A 21,526-nucleotide genomic window follows, 5' to 3' on the forward strand; every position below is an offset into this window, starting at 1 on the left:
TGCATTAGGAGGAACCCAGGGCCAACCGCACCAGCATATGGTCTCACAAGGGGTCTGAGGATCTCATCTCGGTACCTAATGGTAGTCAGGCTACCTCTGGCGAGCACATGGAGGGCTGTGTGGCCCCCCAAAGAAATGCCACCCCACACCATGACTGACCCACCGCCAAACCGGTCATGCTGGAGGATGTTGCAGGCAGCAGAACGTTCTCCACGGCGTCTCCAGACTCTGTCACGTCTGTCACGTGCTTAGTGTGAACCTGCTTTCATCTGTGAAGAGCACAGGGCGCCAGTGGCGAATTTGCCAATCTTGGTGTTGTCTGGCAAATGCCAACGTCCTGCACGGTGTTGGGCTGTAAGCACAACCTCCACCTGTGGACGTCGTGCCCTCATACCACCCTCATGGAGTCTGTTTCTGACCGTTTGAGCAGACACATGCACATTTGTGGCCTGCTGTCAAATAGGTTAGTATTGTGGCCTAACAACAATGTTGTTGATCCATCCTCTGTTTTCTCCTATCACAGCCGTTAAACTCTGTAACTGTTTTAAAGATGCAACTGAAATCCCTGAGCAGTTTCCTTCCTCTCCGGCAACTGAGTTAGGAAGGACGCCTGTATCTTTGTATTGACTGGGTGTATTGATACACCATCCAAAGTGTAATTAGTAACTTCACCATGCTCAAAGGGATATTCTACAGTATGTCTGTTTTTTACAAATATTTTTACCCATCTGCCAATAGGTGCCCTTTGTGAAGCATTGGAAAACTTACCTGGTCTTTATGGTTGAATCTGTTTAAAATTCACTGCTCGACTGAGGGACCTTACAGATAATTGTATGTGTGGGGTACAGAGATGAGGTAGTCATTCAAAAATCATTAATTCATCCATGTTAAACACTTGCACACAGAGTCCATGCAACTTATGTGACTTGTTAAGCAATTTATTTGTTTTACTCCTGTGCTTATTTAGGCTTGCCATAACAAAGGGGTTGAATACTAATTGACTCAAGACATTTCTGATGTTCGTTTTTAATCATTTCACTTTAACATTATTATTGGAAGACTCGCGAGGTTGCGTCTCTGGGTTCAGAAAGTCTGTGGGTATATGATTTCCTGATATGAAATTGAAAGTCAATTCGTAGCCTAACGCAGTTACAAAATGGCTGTTGAAACTGTGGCGCACCTTTCTCGGCAACATTAGATGTCTGATAAATGTATTGAAAGACAAGCAGACTCTGGTAAGTATAGAGGCTACCTAAAAACTAGTATAAAGTTAGTTCGTCGTCAGACATTCAATAGTCAAGAGTAGGTTTGAGCTATGATCACTTATCATCACGTGTGTAGTGCTGGTGGAGCGCGAGGGAGCTATTTTCTTCAAATTTGAGAATACACGAAAAAGAAAATCGTATCAATTCGAATTGAATGATATTTAATTACCACAAAATTCCATGAAAAACGATAGAATGACAAACCAAATAAATATGTTGCAGCATAGATGGTTGTTTCTTCCTTGTCTTCTCTCTGGCGTTGGCGAGAATGATAAAGAACTGTAGGCTACGTGTGTGCACTGCAGAGGCCCAGGCCCTTTTGGAGGCTTGACAACTTTGGCCAATTGCAGTAAAAAAAAAAAAAAAAAATCACTGTGTCTGCCTTGATGTTTATAAAACTCCACCGTCCCCCTCTTGTGCAGTGGAACCCAGACCGATATGTGACCACTTGGTTATAGTGACGCTGTTGGGCCGAGGACACCCATACCAGGGTGGCCATCGCAAAGCCCAAGAGCCTGACCCTCTAGAAGATGTAGTAGCCCTTCTTGGGATATTTAGCCTAAATTGGCTATTGTATGTCAGCGTGGGAAATTGGAAATGTGAATTAGGCCAAGTTGGAGGTAATAATGCATTTAGGTTATAGTTTATTGAAATGCGTGAATGCACCACAAGAAAAGCTTGATTGTTATGGCTGTTTTAAAATGAATTTCCTGCAATTCTACGTAATGACTTATGTTCACTACTTGGTCAATTGATTTAATGATTTAAATCTATGCAAATAAATTATATGAATAGATAGTTAACTTATGTGTTTTATTTTATTTTGCAATAAGGAATATTGTAAACATGTGTTCAAGCTAATCAAATCAAAGTTTATTTAGCGCAGTCCTTTTAGATCCACGGATGGCGCTCCAATCGTTTAAAATAACACTCATCAAGATCTATTGCCTATGCCTAATAGTCCTACTCATGACTTATTATTATTAATATTACAAATAGAAGATCATCACTACTCACAATGGTGCTCGTTATTCAAGTTAGATCAAAGCTGAATCAATGTCTTGCAAGATCACATAGCGATTCATTTGTATTTTACGTAACATAACCGACTATAATAATATCATTGTAGGTCTATAACGTGGCGGATACAACTCGGATACCTAATTTCTAATAAGATTGTAGGGTGGTTAGCTGAAGCTGAATAATACTCTCATGCGCCAAAACTCAACAGAGCCACTAGCCAGGATATATGCTTTGATTGAAACAAAATACAAAGACTTATACTTTGTAAACACAATCTGCTTTAATTATTTCACGAAACAGTCATTCAAGAAGATCTAAATGGGTAGGCTATTCTGTTGTAACTGAGATCAATCAAATAATTGTCATGCAGATGCAATTTCACCAGTAAAATGTGAAGAATTATCATTCATGATTGACAGTGATGATGGCCTGTTTTGAAATGAGTCATGCCTAACTTGGTGTTTGAGGGTATTACAAATATTAAACTTTTTTTTACATTCTCTTGCGGGCATAGGCAGACGTTGCAATTGTAGGATGCATTTTATGCATATTCTGTAACAGCACTCTCCAATCCTTTTCCTGGAGCGCTACGCAACTGTAGGTTTTCATTACAACTCAAAACTAGCGCACCTGATTTAAATGATTCGTTTATAAGATTAATCAGGTTAGTTACATTTGGGGTTGGAGCAGTGGCGGTTTTAGCTTGTATGGCTCCCTGGGCGAACCCGCCCCCCGCCAACAAACAAAAAAAAGAACAATTCTGCACTAACTGTAATTTTTCTTCAGACATTTGGAACAACACAAATAAATAATCATAACATTTGAAGCTATTTAAATATAAAAATATATACAAAAATGAGTCTCATAAATATCAAAAGAAGTAACAAAGACAAATAAAACTAAATTGCACAAATCCTATATCACACAAATAGAATAACACACTTAGAAAAAAGAGAACCTGATTATTACACTATTGCACTTCAAACAAGACACACACAAACTAAATTGCACAACTAATTGCATTAGTACTGTACAAAGTTAGAGTTGTGCTATTTGATAGATTCCCCCGCTCCCCCTACCTCGGGCTTCCATTGGGGAGACCTGAGGTCAACATACCCCCACCCCCCTTCCCCATCTCGCACTTCTGAGTGGGAGACCTTCCCAGGCAGTAGCCTGCCTAGCTCACAAACTAGAATCAGGGAGCCCACTCCGACAAGGTTAATTGACCCACAGTCCCACACGGTGACATGATATAATTGATGTGATGTGCAAGTGAGCGAAAGAAAACCGATCGCGCAAATGTCACCATTCCGAATATTTATTATTATTTTATATATATATATATATATATTTGGTGCGAGGGCCCTGTGCCGCCCCCATCAAGATACCGCCCTGGGCGGGTGCCCATGTCGCCTGCACCTAAATCCGCCACTGGGTTGGAGTGAAACCCTACAGCGTAGCGCTCCAGGAACAGGTTTGGAGAGCCCTGTAATGATACGCTATTCAATAGGCTACATCTGTCCTGACAAACTTTGATTGAGGAAATGATAACGTCATTTACATATTTGTTGCGCTCCCTCACCTAAAAATAAATACTGCTTATCATACATACCGACCTGATGGCCTCCGTTGGAAATGTTTTGAAAAATATCAGGCCTAGGCGACATTCTCTGTCCTACTACTGTTATGCCTATAACATTATGTGAACTGATCTGAACAGGTTGGTCATCGATGATATGTAGCTATAACCAGGGTATAGACCTCCATCTGCATTTAACTAACAAACCGCTATTATACATTATAACCTAGCCTACTTTACATGATATAAAATCTCTTACTTGTTACAAAAAACTTTCTGAATGTATCAATGATTTCCCCTCAGATCAATCATGCCCATTTTAGCCCTTCTGTCTACATTCTCAGATACTTTTAGAAAAGAACCAATTGAAAGACAATAAATAAGCCTACTTTTAATTAATTAAAATAAGTGTGAGACATGGCCTTGTGTTTCAGCACTGTCTATAACTACCTTAACAAACAGTGACTTGTTATTATTATTATTGTTATTGACAGTTACCATGGAGAAGAGATGTCACAACTTCATGTGATTGCATTAAATCACCAGACTGTTTGGATGTGTCTGTTAGTAAATGTTTTATTTCTCAAAGATATAATTAATGAAAGAGAACAATTGAAATTCAAGAATTGTTGTCACTGTGTTAACCACAACGAACATGTTGGATCTCTGTTTAGGGGTCAGTGCTCTAAAATGAGTCTCTCTGGGGAGAGAGAGGAGGTGGGCCCTGCCTCTAAAATGAGTCTCTCTGGGGGACATGACACCAAAGCTAAGAGGTGAGATGACAATGTATTCATTATTAATTGTTTATTTCCAAAACGCTATATCCACATTTTTTCACATTTGTTTTTCCATCAGAAATGATTGCTTATATATAACTTTAATATTACTGTTTTCAGATTTTTTGTTAATAGATTTGAAATATGTATATATATATATATGTATTTGTTTTCTAAATGCTATATATCCATGTATATTTGACTGTGATAGTGCATTCGGAAAATATTCAGACCCCTTGACTTTTTTCAAATTTTGTTACGTTACAGCCTTATTCTAAAATTGATTAAATATTTTTTGTTCCTCATAAATCCACACACAATACCCCACAATGACAAAGAAAAACAGGTTTTTAGAAATTTTAGCAAATGTAAATTATATATAAAAAAGAAATATAATTTACTTAAGTATTCAGACCCTTTACTCAGTACTTTCTTGAAGCACCTTTGGCAGCGATTACAGCCTCGAGTCTACTTGGGTATGATGCTAAAAGCTTGGCACACCTGTATTTGGGGAGTTTCTCCAATATTTCTCTGCAGATCCTTTCAAGCTCTGTCAGGTTGGAGGGGGAGTGTCGCTGCACAGCTATTTTCAGGTCTCTACAGAGATATTCGATCTGGTTCAAGTCCGGGCTCTGGCTGGGCCTCTCAAGGACATTCAGAGACTTGTCCCGAAGCCACTCCTGCGTTGTCTTGGCTGTGACCTTAGGGTTGTTGTCCTGTTGGAAGGTGAACCTTCGCCCCAGTTTAAGGTCCTGAGCGCTCTGGAGCAGGTTTTTGTCAAGGATTTCTCTGTACTTTGCTCCGTTCATCTTTCCCTTGATCCTGACTAGTCTCCCAGTCCCTGCTGCTGAAAAACATGCTGTCACCACCATGCTTCCCCGTAGGGATGGTGCCAGGTTTTCTCCAAATATACGCTTGGCATTCAGGCCAAAGAGTTCAATCTTGGTTTCTCAGGGTCTGACAGTCCTTTAGGTGCATTTTGGAAAACTCCATGTGGTCTGTCGTGTGCCTTTTACTGAGGAGTGACTTCCGTCTGGCCACTACCATACAGGCCCGATTGGTGGAGTGCTGCAGAGATGGTTGTCCTGCTGGAAGGTTCTCCCATTTAAGAGTGATGGAGGCCACTGTGTTCTTGGTGACCTTGAGTGCTGCAGACATTTTTTGGTACCCTTCCCCAGATCTGTGCCTCGGCACAATCCTGTCTGAGCTCTATGGACAATTCCTTCGACCTCATGGCTTGGTTTTTGCTCTGAAATGCACTGTCAGCTGTGGGACCTTATATAGACAGGTGTGTGCCTTTCCAAATCATGTCCAATCCATTGAATCTACCACAGGTGGTCTCCAATCAAGCTGTAGAAACAGTTAATAAGAAGGGGCTAGAAGCATCTTATATGGTGAACTACCAAGTGGCTAGAACAGGCAAGCCCATACTATTGTGGAGGACTTAATTCTTCCTGCTGCTATGGCTATGGCTGGGACAATGCTGGGGAAAAAGGCCAAAAAAACTATACAGACAATGCCTTCATCAAACAACACCTTTCCACAACGCACCAGTGACATGGCAGGAGATGTTTTGAAACAATTACTGCTTCGCATATAAGCCAGTATATTCTATGCGTTACAGCTGGATGAGTCAACAGACGTGGCACAGCTCCTGGTATTTGTCCGTTACGTTTAAAGGGGCTCAAATAAGGAAGACATCCTCTCTGCAACCCACTGGAAACCAGGACAACATGAGAGGATATTTTTTAAGTACTGGACAGCTTTGTGACATCAAATGGACTTTGGTGGTCAAGATGTGTTGGTATCTGTACTAATGGCGCAAAAGCCATGACAGGGAGACATAGTGGAGTGGTAACGCGCGTGCAAGCAGTTGCTCCCGACGCCACTTTGGTACACTGCAGCATCCACCGAGAGGCTCTTGCTGCCAATGGAATGTTTGACAGCTTCAAAGACATTTTGGAAACTACAGTAAAAATGGTTAACTTTGTTAAAGCAAGGCCCCTGAACTCTCGTGTGTTTTCTGCATTATGCAATAATATAGGCTGCGACCATGTAATGCTTTTACAACATACAGAAGTGCACTGGTTATCAAGGGGCAAAGTATTGACACGTTTTTTTTAATTGAGAGACGAGCTTAAAGTTTTCTTTACTGACCATACTTTTCACTTGTCTGACCACTTGCATGATGACGAGTTTCTCACACGACTGGCCTATCTGGGTGATGTTTTTTCTCACCTGAATGATCTGAATCTAGGAGTACAGGGACTCTCCACAACTATATTCAATGTGTGGGACCAAATTGAGGCTATGATTAAGAAGTTGGAGCTCTTTTCTGTCTGCATTAACAAGGACAACAAACAGGTCTTTCCATCATTGAATGATTTTTTGTGTGTGCAAATGAACTCAAGCTTACGGACAATGTCAAATGTGATATAGCGAAGCACCTGAGTGAGTTGGGTGCGCAATTGCACAGGACTTTCCCGAAACATACAACACAAACAACTGGATTCCTTATCCCTTTCATGCCCTGCCTCCAGTCCACTTACCGATATCTGAACAAGAGAGCCTCATCGAAATTGCAACAAGCGGTTTTGTGAAAATGTCATTTAAACAGAAGCCACTGCCATATTTCTGGATTGGGCTGAGCTCAGAGTATCCTGCCTTGGCAAATCAAGCTGTTAAGACACTGATGACCTTTGCAACCACGTACCTATGTGAGAGTGGATTCTCGGCCCTCACTAACATGAAAACTAAATACAGGCACAGACTGTGTGGGAAAAGGTTTTGAGACTGAGACTCTCTCCAATACAACCCAACATTGTGGAGTTATGTGCATCCTTTCAAGCACACCCTTCTTATTAACCTGTAGGGAGTTATTCACAATTTCTGATGAACAAATAAGGTTTTATATGTAAGATGGCTAAATAAAGAGCAAAATGATTGATTATTATTATTTGTGCCCTGGTCCTATAAGAGCTCTTTGTCACTTCCCACGAGCCAGGTTATGACAAAAACTCACACTCATTCTTATGTTTAATAAATGTATTTTATAGTGTGTGTGTCGCATGATGGCTTACAATGATGGCAAAAAACAACATTTGAGAGTGTGCTGACCCTGGTGCTAGAGGGGGAACGCAGCTGGAGGTTGAATGTTTGAAGGGGTACGGGACAATAAAAAGTTTGGGACCACAGCTCTAGGGCAACGGTGTCTAGATGGAATTTGTATTTGTGGTATTGGATTTCCCCCAAGGGCATAAGAGGGTAAGTGGAGGAGGGTGTGTCTTTAATGAGTTTGAAAATCAGCCAGTTCCCAGTTGTTCTGTTTGTATTGTGATTGTGACGTCATGTTGTAAAAACGTTCACAGCGTGAAAATATTCACAGTCAATAATTGCACGCACGTCTGTGTGGTGGCTGAGCTCATGGAGATGTTTCTCTCACACCCCATCGCCCTTGATTTAGCTAGCTAACTAGCATAATTAGAAGTAAACTGGTCGAGATGGCTTGTTTGTACAGCTAACTAACCAACATATATATATATATATATATATATATATATATATATATATATATATATATATGCACTGTCAATCGAAAACATAGCGCCCATGTCTTTGCAGTAGCAAAAAATAAATAAAAACATTACAAATAAAAATAATTAAAATGAAAAGAATAATAATGTATAATAATAAAAAAAGAAAATCTCTCATATCAACTCTCAACACTTTGAACCGCAAGTCCAACTATTTATATACTTATCTCACGCCTCAACAAGCTTTTGATTGGTCAGAGTCAATACTCCTAGCCACCATTAATTGGCAGCTGTGTGAAAGAAATGCGCGTGCCCACAAAACACTTTCGAGGTCGAGGGAGGGTGTAAGAGAAACATCCGCATGAGCTCAGCCATCCACATAAAGAGATACGCATGAAATGATTGAACTGGGAACAATTTCAGCTGGGAGAGATTTTACTGCATTACATCTCAATCAGAAGAATTGGGAACTATTTCACGCTGGGATGATTTTTACATGACACCCTGCACAAATGGGACAGTTCGTTTTGCACGGCCCACCAATGGAATTCAGTGGTGGAAACAGTACCATACTTGAGTAAAAGTAAAGATACCTTAATAGAAAATTACTCAAGTAAATGTGAAAGTCATCCAGTAAAATACTACTTGAGTAAAGGTATTTGGTTTGAAATATATTTAAGTATCAAAAGAAAAGTAAAAGTATAAATCATTTGAAATTCCTTATATTAAGTAAACCAGACAGCACCATTTTTTTTTCAATGTACTGATAGCCAGGGGCACACTCCAACACTCAGACTTAATTTACAAACGAAGCATTTGTGTTTAGTGAGTCTGTCAGATCAAAGGCAGTAGGGATGACCAGGGAGGTTCTCTTGATAAGTGTGTGAATTGGACCATTTTCCTGTCAAAATGTAACGAGTACTTTTGGGTGTCAGGGAAAATGTATGGAGTAAAAACGACATTATTTTCTTCAGGAATGTAGTGAACTAGAAAGACATGCAGATTCTGGTAGGTAGGCTACAAACTATAATAAAATTAGGTTGTCGTCAGATATTCAATATTCACAGTAGGCCTGAGATACAGTATGATCACTTATCATGCTGACCGACCTGATGGTCTGCATTGGAAATATTGTGAAAAATATCTGGCCTAGGCTATAGATTAGGATATATACACTACATGACCAAAGGTATATGGACACCTTCTTGTCGAACATCTCAAATCAAATGTATTTATAAAGCCCTCTTTACATCAGTAGATGTCACAAAGTGCTAAACAGAAACCCAGCCTAAAACCCAAAACAGCAAGCAATGCAGATGTAGAAGCATGGTGGCTAGGAAAAACTCCCTAGAAAGGCAGGAACCTAGGAACAAACCTAGAGAGGGACCAGGCTCTGAGGGGTGGCCAGTCCTCTTCTGGCTGTGCCGTGTAGAGTTTATAAGAGATCATTGCCATTAAGGCCAGATTGTTCTTTAAGATGTTCAAAGGTTCATAGATGACCAGCAGGGTCAAATAATAATCACATCTCATTCCAAAAACATGGGCATTAATATGGAGTTGGTCCCCCCTTTGCTGCCTCAACTCTTTTGGGAAGCCTTTCCACTAGATGTTGGAACATTGCTGCATGGACTTGTTTCCATTCAGTCATGAGCATTAGGGAGGTGGGGCACTGATGTTGGGCTATTAAGCCTGTGTCGCAGTCGGTGTTCCAATTCATCCCTAAGGTGTTCGATGGGGTCAGGGCTCTGTGCAGGCCAGTCAAGTTCTTCCACACCGATCTCAACAAGCCATTTCTGTATGGACCTTGCTTTGTGAATGGGACATTGCCATGCTGAAACAAGAAACGTCCTTCCGCAAACTGTTGTCACAAAGTTGGAAGCACAGAATCGTCTACAATGTCATTGTATGCTGTAGCGTTAAGATGTCCCTTCACTGGAACTAAGGAGCCTAGCCCGAACCATGAAAACCCCCCCCAGACCCTTATACCTCCTCCACCAAACTTTATAGTTCGCACTATGCATTTGGGCAGGTAGCGTTCTCCTGGCATCTGCCAAACCCAGATTTGTCGGACTGCCAGATGGTGAAGCGTGATTCATCACTCCAGAGAACGCGTTTCCACTGCTCCAGAGTCCAATGGCGGCGAGCTTTACACCACTCCAGCCGACGCTTGGCATTGCGCACGGCAATCTTAGGCTTGTGTGCGGCTGCTCGGCCATGGAAACCAATTTCATGAAGCTCCCATTTCATGACGAACAGTTCTTGTGCTGATGTTGCTTCCAGACACAGTTTGGAACTGGGTAGTGAGTGTTGCAACCGAGGACAGGCAATTATTACGTGCTTCAGCACTCGGCATTCCCATTCTGTGAGCTTGTGTGGCCTACCACTTTACGGCTGAGCCGTTGTGGTGCCTAGACGTTTCCACTTCACAATAACAGCACTTACAGCTGACCGGGGCAGCTCTAGCAGGGCAGAAATTTGACGAACTGACTTGTTGGAAAGGTGCTATCCAATGACGGTGTCACGTTGAAAGTCACTGAGATCTTCAGTAAGGCCATTCTACTGCCAATGTTTGTCTATGGAGATTGCATGGCTGTGTGCTGGATTTTATACACCTGTCAGCAACGGGTATGGCTGAAATAGCCAAATTCACTAATTTGAAGGGGTGTCTACATCCTTTTGTAAATATACTGTACATTCTCTGTTCTGCTACTGGTAGGCCTATAACATTATGTGAACTGATCTGAACAGGTTTAGGCTGGTCATCTAGGATATGTAGGCTATAGCCGAGGTACAGACCTTGATCTGCATATCACTAACAAACTGCTATTATGCATTATATTACTTTACATAATATAACATATCTTACTTATTGCAAAAAAAACATTCTAAATGGATCGATGCCCGTTTTAGCCCTTCTGTCTACATTCTAAGATACGTTTAGAAAAGAAGAGATTGAAAGACAATAAATAGCCTACTTTTAATGAATATAAATAAGTGTGAGACATGGCCTTGTGTTGCTGCACTGTCTATAACTACCTTAACAAACAGTGACTTATTATTATTGTTATTGACTGTTACCATGGAGAAGTGATGTCACAACTACATGTTCATGTGCTTGCATTAAATCGCCTGATTGTTTCGATGTCTGTTTGTAAATGTTTTATTTCAAAGAGAGAATGACTAAAATAGAACAATTGTCATTCAATAATTAATTGTCACTGTGTTAACCACAACCAACATGCTGGATCTCTGTTTAGGGCTCAGTGCTCTAAATTGAGTCTCTCTGGGGAGAGAGCGAGGGGAGGGCCTGACTCTAAAATGAGTCTCTCTGGGGGACATGACACCAAAACTAAGATGTGAGCTGACAATGTTGTTTAATAATTTATATACCAAAATACAGGAATCAGAAATGTTGGTACCTTCAATATAACTGTTCTAGATTTGAGATGTTTATGAAAATAAGTTCTTTGCAAAATGCTATGTATCCATTGTTTAGCTGGAATGGAATGGAATGGAATGTTTGTAACCTGTATATTTGACTGTGACATGTGGTTGTCTCACCTAGCTATCTTACACTTTTTTTTACAATCGCTATTTCTCAATACTTAGGTCACTTTTTCAGAACTCTTCTCACAGTGAACACAACAGCTGTGGATCATTTTTCATTGCTTTGGCACAAAATGCATTCAATGACTACATCTTTCAAATGTCATGACTTCTTTTCTCACTCAGACACAACCACCACCAAAACTCTATGTACCTACAGGCCAATTTGCACGTTTACATACTCTTTTCAAAACTGTTAAACAATTAGACCAACCACAGCTGATTACCATTGTAGCTGAACACCTATCTAGGTGTTAGTCTTTCAATTTCATTACCCTCTATACAAAAGGGGACATCTTAGGAATAATGCTGTACTGTAATGTAAACATGGACCCAGCCAGAGATAGAGAAGTGGCTGACAGAGGAAGAAAAAAATGAAAAAATGTAAGAAGAGTGGCTGGGAGAGGGAGAGGAGTACGTCTGCATGGTGGAAGAAGACTGAGAGGAAGATCAAGAGCTGCAGTCTCAGATGAGATTAGGGCTACTATAATTGATCATGTAATAAATCATGGTCTATCAATAACAGAGGCTGGTCTGAGAGTGCAGCCAAATCTGCAACGCTCAACAGTGGCATCTAGTGTGAGACATTTCCGGCAAAACATCAGGTAATATGTGCATTCTGCAAGGGCATCTGACTGAACTGCACATTACAGAAGTAAATTGAGCAAAGCCTCCAAACCCACTTGTGTGTAATTGTTTTTCTATTTCTGCTTAAGAGTAATTGATAATATTCAGAAGTCATCTTATATTCGACGTTGAGTGACGTCCTTTAATGAACCCAGTTTGATCTGGATTGATTCATTTTGTAACTACCTCCTCAATTCTTTTTGTTAAAATCTCAGTAAGGATTTTAGAGTCACAATTTAGTAAACTTACTGGTTTATGTGAACCACAGTCTAGTGGGTCTTTACCTTGATTCTTTAACACGGCGAAGATTGCTTCACACCAAGTATCTGGATATTTATTGCGCTCTATAACTTCATGAAGAACTCCTCTGATCAGCAGTATTAGTTCTTTCCTGAATGTTTTATAGAACTCACAGGGGAACCAATCGGGATGCATGCTTCTGATGGCTGCTTCTATCTCTGAGTCAGTAATGGGGGCGTCTATCATTTCCTTATCTTCACACGATAGCTCTGGCAGCTTCTAATGTGTGAGAAAGTCCTCTGGAGAAGAAATATCTTTAGGTTTCTTATATAGGGTCTCATAGTACTCAGCAAATGTCTTATTTATTTCTTTGGGGCAAGAAGTAACTTTTCCCTGCACAGTTCTGATATTGGGAATACATCGTTCAGATGCATCCTTTTTAAGTTGCAGTGCAAGAAGCTTCCCTGGTTTGTCTCCCTGAGTATAGTATTTATTTCAGGCAAATTTCATAGAACCCTCCGCTTTATAAGTAAGAAGCATATTAAGCTCCCCTTTCGCTGCATTCAACTGAATTAGTGTCCCGATCCCCTTGTTTCTTATGTCTTTCTTCTAATTGGGAGATTTTTCTTTGAATCTTCTCTTGTTTTTGTATACATACTTTTTTTTGCAGCGATGAATAGGCTATGATTTGACCACTAAGATAAGCTTTAGCGCTCTCCCATAAAAGGGTTGGGCTGATCCATTTTTGGAATTTAACTCAACAAAAGGTAAGTTCAGCTTGAATAACCTTTTGAAAAGAAGTTTCTCCAAGAAGAGAAGCATTTAGCCTCCACCTGTATGTTTCATGTTGTTGATCTTTTAACTTTAGTTTTAAGGATACCGGACTATGATCTGAGATGGTGATGTTATTAATAATACAGTTTTCTACCTGATGAGCTAAGGTCTGAGTGATAAGAAAAAAGTATATTCTAGAGTAAGTGCCATGAGGATTTGAAAAGAAAGTATAATATTTTGTTGTTGGGTTTAACGTTCTCCTAATATCAATAAGCCCTTGTTCTTCACAGTGAAATTGAACTGCTCTAGACATTTTTAATGTGGGACCACATGGTTGTGACTTGTACAAATGTGGAGATACTGTGCAATTAGTCACTTTCAACTACATAATGTGTATTTGAATGCTTAGCAATCTCTAAGAAACATCTATTAATAAATTGTGGGGAACCATCATTTGGTGCATACAAATTAGCAAAAGTAAAATTTACGCCAAATAATAGGCCTTGAACAATAACAAACCGACCCTCTGAATCAGTTACCTGATGTTTCAATGTAAAAGACAGCCTCTTATTAACCAGTATACAAACACCATTTATTGTGAGGAGGAGTGAGAGGAGAAAAGGTCTGACCTAGCCATTCATTTTTAAGCTTTTTGTGCCCCTCGTCTGATAACTGGGTCTCCTGGAGGAGGGAAATGTCACAATCCATTTGTTTTAGCTGTGTCAATATTTTTTTCCATTTAATCACATGGTTTTAGCCCTTCACGTTATACATTAAAATGTTAAGTAACTTCATTGTCAGCGTAAAGTGTCAATATAAAACACTACAGACCTTGATTTGAACTGGCCTTTTCCTTGTACCCAGAACTGCAGACAGAAATGCTCCTTTGTTTTTCATTTCAGTACAAAACACACAGAGGAACAACAAGAACATCAACACAAAAACAAGTGTCTCCACTGGAACAAAGGGAGCACGAACAGTGAAATTAAAAGTAGAACACTTAAGACTGCCACATTCCTGGGTGGCAGATCTAGGTGGTGTGGTGTTCTTTAAACAAGGGGGGGGGGCAAGACCCAGTAGCGGGGCAATTGTGGAAACTAAGTGATAGTTCGGCCTATATTATAGTATATCTGACCTAATATTTATCACTAGACAATTTTTCTTCAGCGACCTATCATTTAAAGAGTAACCTAGATGCAAAAATAAATAACAAACAAGTCGAGGAGCCCATAAACAGACACGCATGAATAGACATTCCCTGCACTCCATTATAAACTATGAAATATAGCTCCATAGCCTATTAAATGTTTTCCCAACTCAAATAATATTAGGCTATAAGAAAACAGAATGCAAAAATAAAATAAATAATATAAGCATATGTGGGCAGGCTAACTGTCTCTCCCTCTAAACAGGTTGTCTTAAACAGTAAGGGTTAAATGCTGGAAATTCAACGTAATCCAAAAGCCTTGTATAAATAAATAAAGAATCAGCACATATTATGCTAATATTTTGACAAACCTACACTTGGGTAGCCTATATGTAATTGCCATAAAAAGCATTGTGTCATATGTGTCGTAATGATGGGACCAAACTGCAGCAGGGATGTGAATCATCTTCTTGATTTATTAAAGAAATTAACACTGAACAAAAGACCGACGATAAACAGTCCTGTAAGGTACATAGACTATACATGGAACAATCACCCACAAACACAAGAGAACATAAACCCACTTAAATATGGCCTCCAATTAGAAGCAATGACAACCAGCTGCTTCTAATTGGAGGTCGTTCCCTAAAACTAACATAGAAATAGACAAACTAGAAAACCCACATAGAAATAGAAAACATAGAAACCAAAAACCCCAAAACACACTAAACAAACACACCCCTGCCATGTCCTGACCAAACTACAATAACAAATAACCCCTTTTACTGGTCAGGATGTGACACATTGATAATCTTTACTCTATACCCTACTAAAAGAGAATGTGGGAATGAGGAAAACAGGCTATTCTGTTTTTCCCCAGATTAAATAATTACCTTATCATCCCAATAAACTGTAGGTCAAAGATTGATGAATTAGTCCAGCAATAAGATCCCAATTATGAGCATAAATCGTGGTAGTTTCCAGTCCTTAAGAAGAAGGGATCGCTTCAGTAGTCAATGTGGACTGGACAGTGTTCCACGGTAGATTTGGCCAACTTCTTAGGCCTTGTGTCCTTCTGTCTCTCACTGCTTCTGTGCCCAACAATTTGCCACATAGTCAGCATATTTTTCTGGACCCTGTCCTCAGATCCGAAAGGTGGTGTAATCCCAATGGAGCACAGGAAGGACTTGGCATCAGGTACAGAATCCAAGCTGTGGGTCTTGCTCTCATGGGTGACGCGCAGCTTCGCAGGGAACATCAGAGAGTATGTGATGCTTTTGGCTGCCAGTTCTCTTGATCCTGTCGTAATCTTTTCTATTCCGCAATAGCTCTGCTGAATAGTCATTGAAGATAGATATGCATTTGTCTTTGTAGAACAGTTCTCCCTTGGTTCTCGACAGCTGTATTATATCCTGTTTCGTTGGCGCATGATGATAGCGCTGGGCCTCTGTGTGTCCTTCGCTCCGGGCCTGCTCTGGGCTGCAGGTGCGGTTCTATGAGTCCTCTCTATGACCAAAGGTGTAGCAGTATCGATTTCTAAGATCTCCCTCAGCATTTTGTCAACAAATGTAGACATTTTCTGCATTGATTTCGACCCCAAAAATGTGAACTTTATTACGACGTGAAAGGTTATCCAACAAGTCTCCCTTCTTTTGCAATTCCTCTACCTGGCCCATCAGGTAGCTAATAGCCTGGTCTTGTATTAACTTTTCGACATGTTCCTCATTCTTCCTTTCAATGTGGGTCATCTGTTTATCATTTTTCTCTAGAGTAGCCTTCATGCCATCGATAGAGATTTGCATTTTGCCGAGTGAGGTGGCTGTGTCTCGTCTAAATAACTTCAACTCTGCCATGAGAGATGAACCTCTGATTTAAACACGGTGAACATAGCGGATTATCTTCTCTTTGATGCCGTCTTTTTCACTTCAATATTTATCTTTACTCATTGTCAGTCCGATTTAGAAGGTCAAATATGTATTTTTAACTTGTGAAGTTTAATTTAGGCCAAAATTGTGAAGGAGCTTGATCAGCACACAGCCTTTCCCCAGAATTCCATTCAGGAAGTCCGAACACACACATTTCTAATTTTACACGAACACGCCACACACATACATTGTCAAAGTAGACAGACCAGACCATTTTATAAAGCAGAATCAGTCCAAAGACAGTGAGGTATCAGATTTAGATTGTATTGAGTATACTGTCCACAACATATCTAATTTGACATTGAAGCTAACATTTCAAATGTTTTATATCCGGTGACAGTATATAATGTAATCTTTTATTTGAGGGTATTTTCAAACATATATTTGAAGTCGGAAGTTTACATACACCTTAGCCAAATACATTCAAACTCAGTTTTTCACAATTCCTGACATTTAATCCAAGTAAAAAGTCCATGTCTTAGGTCAGTTAGGATAACCACTTTATTTTAAGAATGTGAAATGTCAGAATAATAGTAGAGAGAATGAATTATTTCAGCTTTTGTTTATTTCATCACATTCCCAGTGGGTCAGAAGTTTACATACACTCAATTAGTATTTGGTAGCATTGCCTTTAAATTGTTTAACATTGGTCAAACATTTCGGGTAGCCTTCCACAAGCTTCCCAAAATAAGTTGGGTGAATGGGTGAATTTTGGCCCACATGCTTTTTCAGTTCTGCCCACAAATGTTCTATAGGATTGAGGTCAGGGGCTTTGTGATGGCCACGCCAATACTTTGACTTTGTCGTCCTTAAGCCATTTTGCCACAACTTTGGAAGTATGCTTGGGGTCATTGTCCATTTGGAAGACCCATTTGCGACCAAGCTTCAACTTCCTGACTGATGTCTTGAGATATTGCTTCAATATATCCACATCATTTTCCATCCTCATGATGCCATCTATTTTGTGAAGTGCACTGGTCCCTACTGCAGCAAAGCACCCCCACAACATGACGCTACCACCCCCGTGCTTCAAGGTTGGGATGGTGTTCTTCGGCTTGCAAGCCTCCCCCGTTTTCCTCCAAACATAACGATGGTCATTATGGCCAAACAGTTCTATTTTTGTTTCATCAGAACAGAGGACATTTCTCCAGAAAGTATGATATTTGTCACCATGTGCATTTACAAACCGTAGTCTGGCTTTTTTTAATGGAGCTTTTGGAGCAGTGGCTTCTTCCTTGCTGAGCGGCCTTTCAGGTTATGTTGACATAGGACTCGTTTTACTATGGATATAGATACTTTTGTACCTGTTTTCTCCAGCATCTTCACAAGGTCCTTTGCTGTTGTTCTGGGATTGATTTGCACTTTTCGCACCAAAGTACGTTCATCTCTAGGAGACAGAACGCGTCTCCTTCCTGAGCGGTATGACGGCTGCGTGGTCCCATGGTGTTTATACTTGCATACTATTGTTTGTACAGATGAACGTGGTACCTTCAGGCGTTTGGAAATTGCTCCCAAGGATGAACCAGACTTGTGGAGGTCTACAAAAAATGTTCTGAGGTCTTGGCTGATTTCTTTTGAAGGTAGGAGTTTGAAGGTAGGCCTTGAAATACATCCACAGGTACACCTCCAATTGACTCAAATTATGTCTATTAGCCTATCAGAAGCTTCTAAAGCAATGACATAATTTTATGGAAATTTCCAAGCTGTTTAAAGGCACAGTCAACTTAGTGTACATGTATGTAAACTTATGACCCACTGGAATTGTGATACAGTGAATTATAAGTGAAATAATCTGTCTGTAAACAATTCTTGGAAAAAATGACTTGGGTCATGCACAAAGTAGATGTCCTAACCAACTTGCCAAAACGATAGTTTGTTGACAAGAAATGTGTGGAGTGGTTGAAAAACGAGTTTTAATGACTCCAACCTAAGTGTATGTAAACTTCCGACTTCAACTGTATCTTCTTCACATTTCAGAATGAAAGCACTTCATGTATCTAGTCCCCCCATTTGAAGAAGTCATAGGTATTCTGACCAATTCACTTATAGTGTATTAAAGTAGTCAAAAGTTTAGTATTTGGTCCTAAACTCATTGGTAGCTTTTGCAGTTTGTTTTGGGTTATGTTTTGCCCAATAGTAACTGAACAGTGGATGACGACTGGATTAATCTTCTAAGTGAGTAGGTAACATATTTCAAAACAATACTAATCCTGATGATGGCATGATTAAGAAAGATCATGAATGAATCATGAACAATTATGAGTGAGAAAGTTAGAGGCTACCATGGTGTCCCTGATTTCTGCTTCTGCAGAACTACAGCTTATATTTAATATGACCAAGTCAGTAATGATGGTGGTTTTTGACTTTGACTTAACTTGAATTAAGATGTCACAACGTCCACAGAAGGTGGCGCCCCTCCCCGGTCTGGCGGTGTTCGGCGGTCGTCGTCGCCGTCCTACTAGCTGCCACCGATCTATGTTTCAGTGTCTGTTAGTCATGTCTGTTTTTTGGTTGCACTTGTCTTGTTTGTCATTAGTGGGGGGGTATTTAGTTTGTCTGTGTTTAGTTAGGATTCGTGCGGGATTGTTCTATGTTGCGTGTGGTAGGGGTTGAATTGATTTAACGTAGTTGCTTTTGCTACGCATTCATTTAGGCATTAGGGTTGCCGGGCTGCGCCCCGTCTCACTTTTAGAGTGGAGCTGCCACTCGTCATTTGACTTTTGTGCAACCTGCCTTATATGTGGATTTTGCCCCTTGGCAGCATTAAATACGTTTTGCTCAAACGGAACTCAGTCTCCTGCGCCTGACTCATCCTCCAGTGATTTATCTGCCCGTGACATAAGACTTATTCTTAGTCATATTCTTCACAGCAGTCAACACTTACATTTTTTAAGTCCAGGATTCATTGTGTGCTCTCCACTATGTTCAACACTGTAGAAGTAAGCAGAAGAACAGACAGTCATTGATTGATACACATGAACTCACACACAGAGGTAAGAATGTTTGTCTTAACTAGCCTCATAACTCACACGTCTGATATGAACATTGACATAAACCCTCTACATACTTGAGTTTCTCCAGTCTGCAGTGTGGATCCTCCAGTCCAGCAGAGAGCAGTCTGACTCCTGAGTCTCCTGGGTGATTGCAGCTCAGGTCCAGCTCTCTCAGGTGTGAGGGGTTTGACCTCAGAGCTGAGACCAGAGAAGCACAGCCTTCATGTGTGACTAGACAGCCTGACAGCCTGCAAAGAGTAAAATAATTTAAAAGTCACACTGCTATTCTTTGGTGGTGAAAATAGTGGCAGTATATTTTTTTAACATATTCATATGTCCTGAAATCTGTCATATATTTTTCTAAATGAATGTATCATTAGAAATGACAAATGTTCAAAGTGCTGCTTGTAGATATATAGCATAAATATTGGAGTAGACTGACCAGACCATTATACAAAGCAGAATCAGTCAAAAGACAGACAGTGAGGTATCAGATTTGGATTGTATTGAATATACAGTCGACAGCATATCTATTTTGACATTGAAGCTAACATAGTAACTGTTTCCTATGAGGTGACAGTATATAATGTCATCTTTTATTTGAGGGTATTTTCATATACACTGCTCAAAAAAATAAAGGGAACACTTAAACAACACAATGCAACTCCAAGTCAATCACACTTCTGTGAAATCAAACTGTCCACTTAGGAAGCAACACTGATTGACAATACATTTCACATGCTGTTGTGCAAATGGAATAGACAACAGGTGGAAATTATAGGCAATTAGCAAGACACCCCCAATAAAGGAGTGGTTCTGCAGGTGGGGACCACAGACCACTTCTCAGTTCCTATGCTTCCTGGCTGATGTTTTGGTCACTTTTGAATGCTGGCGGTGCTTTCACTCTAGTGGTAGCATGAGACGGCGTCTACAACCCACACAAGTGGCTCAGGTAGTGCAGCTCATCCAGGATGGCACATCAATGTGAGCTGTGGCAAGAAGGTTTGCTGTGTCTGTCAGCGTAGTGTCCAGAGCATGGAGGCGCTACCAGGAGACAGGCCAGTACGTCAGGAGATGTGGAGGAGGCCGTAGGAGGGCAACAACCCAGCAGCAGGACCGCTACCTCCACCTTTGTGCAAGGAGGAGCAGGAGAAGCACTGCCAGAGCCCTGCAAAATGACCTCCAGCAGGCCACAAATGTGCATGTGTCTGCTCAAACGGTCAGAAACAGACTCCATGAGGGTGGTATGAGGGCCCGACGTCCACAGTTGGGGGTTGTGCCAACAGCCCAACACCGTGCAGGATGTTTGGCATTTGCCAGAGAACACCAAGATTGGCAAATTCGTCACTGGAGCCCTGTGCTCTTCACAGATGAAAGCAGGTTCACACTGAGCACATGTGACAGACATGACAGAGTCTGGAGACGCCGTGGAGAACGTTCTGCTGCCTGCAATATCCCCCAGCATGACCGGTTTGGCGGTGGGTCAGTCATGGTGTGGGGTGGCATTTCTTTGGGGGGCCGCTCAGCCCTCCATGTGCTCGCCACAGGTAGCCTGACTGCCATTAGGTACCGAGATGAGATCCTCAGACCCCTTGTGAGACCATATGCTGGTGCGGTTGGCCCTGGGTTCCTCCTAATGCAAGACAATGCTAGACCTCATGTGGCTGGAGTGTGTCAGCAGTTCGTGCAAGAGGAAGGCATTGATGCTATGGACTGGCCCGCCCGTTCCCCAGACCTGAATCCAATTGAGCACATCTGGGACATCATGTCTCGCTCCATCCACCAACGCCACGTTGCACCACAGACTGTCCAGGAGTTGGCGGATGCTTTAGTCCAGGTCTGGGAGGAGATCCCTCAGGAGACCATCCGCCACCTCATCAGGAGCATGCCCAGGCGTTGTAGGGAGGTCATACAGGCACGTGGAGGCCACATACACTACTGAGCCTCATTTTGACTTGTTTTAAGGACATCAGCCTGTAGTGTGGTTTTCCACTTTAATTTTGAGTGTGACTCCAAATCCAGACCTCCATGGGTTGAT

The 21,526-nt window shown here is 41.0% G+C and overlaps 1 pseudogene; it reads right to left on the reverse strand.

Annotated features, from left to right (window-relative positions):
* LOC123743385 (ribonuclease inhibitor-like) overlaps positions 1-21,526 on the reverse strand; it is an 81,049-nt pseudogene that overhangs the window by 51,409 nt on the left and 8,114 nt on the right.

The sequence above is a fragment of the Salmo salar genome, chromosome ssa06, assembly GCF_905237065.1.
Source record: "Salmo salar chromosome ssa06, Ssal_v3.1, whole genome shotgun sequence".
In the NCBI taxonomy this organism is placed as follows: Eukaryota; Metazoa; Chordata; class Actinopteri; order Salmoniformes; family Salmonidae; genus Salmo; species Salmo salar.